The following is a 3,111-nucleotide window of genomic DNA, read 5'->3' on the forward strand; positions in this document are numbered from 1 at the left end:
CCGAGCTTCAGGTTCTCAATGTGACTATAAAACCATTTACACCTTTTTTTGATATGTAGGTTTTGATATGTAGATATGAACTAAACAACACCTCCCCTGGACTCAGTGGGCTCTGGTTGGGTGTGCTGTATATACAACAAATGCCAGTGTGCAGTTTTGAAATTAGCAATTTCTTCAATCAATTTAATGTCTCGGTCGGCTCGAGCCATTGGGTCTTATTTTCATGGCTGTCCATTATTAACTAATGGCTGGGATCTGAGACCAAGGTGGCATCATTGGAAATAATTCTGACAGGACAAGAAACACGAGCAGTCAGACATGTTAGAAACAAACCTCCAGGTGAAGCATTCTGACGGAAAATCTGTTGCAGGTTATAAACTTATTTCCGACATTGACTGGCTGGACTCGCTGTAGTATAGCATCGTTTTTTCCCTGTTCAATTAAGGGATTATTAGCAACGTTGGAGGTGCTCTCACTCACTCGCTAAGGGGCTAAAATAAGGAGAATAATACGTTTGTTTGTTTGTGTACCTTTAATGTGTCGATGTCCAAACTTTTCTGACAGAAAAGACTTGTGTTTACCCGTTTTAGAGTCGCAATTTTAAACATGTGGTTAATGTTTTGAATTGAACAAAAATTCAAAACAACTTAATAAGGTTAAGCAGAAAACATGATTGTTTTTCCTTAAAATGGATGTTACATTAAAATAACTAAACGTTGACTTAATTTGACATGGGACATGAACAGAGGTCTCCGTGGTGAAAGTCTTGTGTGGACCTCCTCCCTAGACAGACTTTCGCAGACATTTGCCGATGAAAAGTTAAATATGTTTTAGGGGAACGTAATTTCTTCGGTGACTGTGCTGCAATGTCACCATGTTCCCAGACCTCTTCAATTACTTTGACGAGTACAGCTTAATCACAACTGTTGGGAATAATGGAATAAAACTGCGAAAATAAAACCCAACTCTAAAAAACAGAATTCTGCTACTATTAAATTTATGGTTCCTTTCAACGTGGCTCTTTTTTGTCGTTCTAAACATCGGTTCAATCAGTAACCACCAAAGTGAGGGGGGAACAGACTGCAGAGATCTCGGAGCAGTATGCCGTCACTAAAAATAGATCAAGCAATTATGAAAGGGGACACCGACTTCCTACAGAGCTGCCGAGCTAGCTAACTATAGCCATGAACAATAGGCATAGAAAATAAAAGTTGGATTAGATTGGCACAGCTGTAAAAGTTAATGAAAGATGACTTACTGACTTACCTCTTAAATTTATCCTAAATGCTTAAACTGCTTCATCTATCTGTAAACGGCAATGGATATCTCCAATGCATGGTTCGCCAGATGGCCAGCTACCAATGGCTCATTGGGGGTGGGATGTCTACGATTTGGCACTTTTATAAAAATAACGTCATGTTAGTTGAAGTAGAGTTGATAATAAAATGTATACCACTTTTCGAATCTCAGGAGAGCTTCAGTTGTACAAAAGACAAAAATCAATAAATACATGCAAGGATATAAACTAAGGATAAATTTTAGTGCTGGTGAACCATTCAATGATGTTTTTTGTATTGTTTGTACAGGACTGTCTCAGAAAATTAGAATATTGTGATAAAGTTCTTTATTTTCTGTAATGCAATTAAAAAAACAAAAATGTCATGCATTCTGGATTCATTACAAATCAACTGAAATATTGCAAGCCTTTTATTCTTTTAATATTGCTGATTATTTATTACAGCTTAAGACAACTCTAAAATCCTATCTCATAAAATTTTAATATTTCCTCAGACCAAGTAAAAAAAAAGATTTATAACAGCTGAGTGTTTGTCAAGGCTCAGGAAACCCTTGCAGGTGTTTCGAGTTAATTAGACAATTCAAGTGATTTGTTTAATACCCTACTAGTATACTTTTTCATGATATTCTAATATTTAGAGATAGGATATTTGAGTTTTCTTAAGCTGTAAACCATAATCATCAATATTAAAAGAATAAAAGGCTTGCAATATTTCAGTTGATTTGTAATGAATCCAGAATGCATGACATTTTTGTTTTTTTAATTGCATTACAGAAAATAAAGAACTTCATCACAATATTCTAATTTTCTGAGACAGTCCTGTATATTGCAGTAAAAATTTCTCTGATGGAAACCCTAATATGTTTGCATGTATTGACTATGTCATCTTCTATTTTTATTTTAAGGTTATATCACCTTTTTTTTCTTGTCATTTTCACAGAAAGCCTCAGAGTACTCCGTACTGTCTGACCTGTACAGTAGAATATGCTAAAATACTTTTAATTGTAATACTGTGTATTTTGTGTTAACAACTGGTGGTTTGCCATCTTTCTACATCTGCGTCATATCGAGCTCTGAGTAATATGTAGAGTTATGAGAGAAAAAAATTAACGAAAAAAATGTCCTCACTCTGAAGGTCCTAAACTCTAACTGGTCCTCACAAAGATAGATGTACAGGTACACATGTGCAGGCACACAATCACACAAACCACCTTGACCCTTATTGCCCAATACCCAACCTAACTCACTCCTGACCCGTAGTGGTCAGAAAGGGAATTGTCCGACTAGTCCAGTTTTTAATAAAGAGGTACTTGCACAGCATGTAGTCGAATAGTGTTAGATAGATAGTGGCGAATTGTGGGATACGTTGAATACATTCAATATACAGGGTGTTTTTTTAGGTTTTTGATCTGGAACACGCCTTCTACCTGGTTGACAAATGTATGTAATTCAGAACCATGCGTTTCATCAATCTATACTACCATGTTGTGGCCACAACGCCACTGCCTAATAAAACGAGATGGATCAGCAACAGCTCCACTACAGCAGCTGTAATGAAAACCAGAGACGAAGAACAGAACAATAATGTGGAAATAGGTCGTAGCGACCAAATTCAATTCAATTCAGTTTATTTGTATAGCCCAATTTCACAAATTTCTAATTTGTCTCGGAGTGCTTTACAGTCTGTACACATAGACATCCCTGTCCCAAAACCTCACATCGGATCAGGAAAAACTCCCAAATAACCCTTCAGGGGGGAAAAAGGGAAGAAACCTTCAGGAGAGCAACAGAGGAGGATCCCTCTGCAGGATGGA

This window comes from Pseudoliparis swirei, chromosome 17, assembly GCF_029220125.1.
Source record: "Pseudoliparis swirei isolate HS2019 ecotype Mariana Trench chromosome 17, NWPU_hadal_v1, whole genome shotgun sequence".
Taxonomy (NCBI): Eukaryota; Metazoa; Chordata; class Actinopteri; order Perciformes; family Liparidae; genus Pseudoliparis; species Pseudoliparis swirei.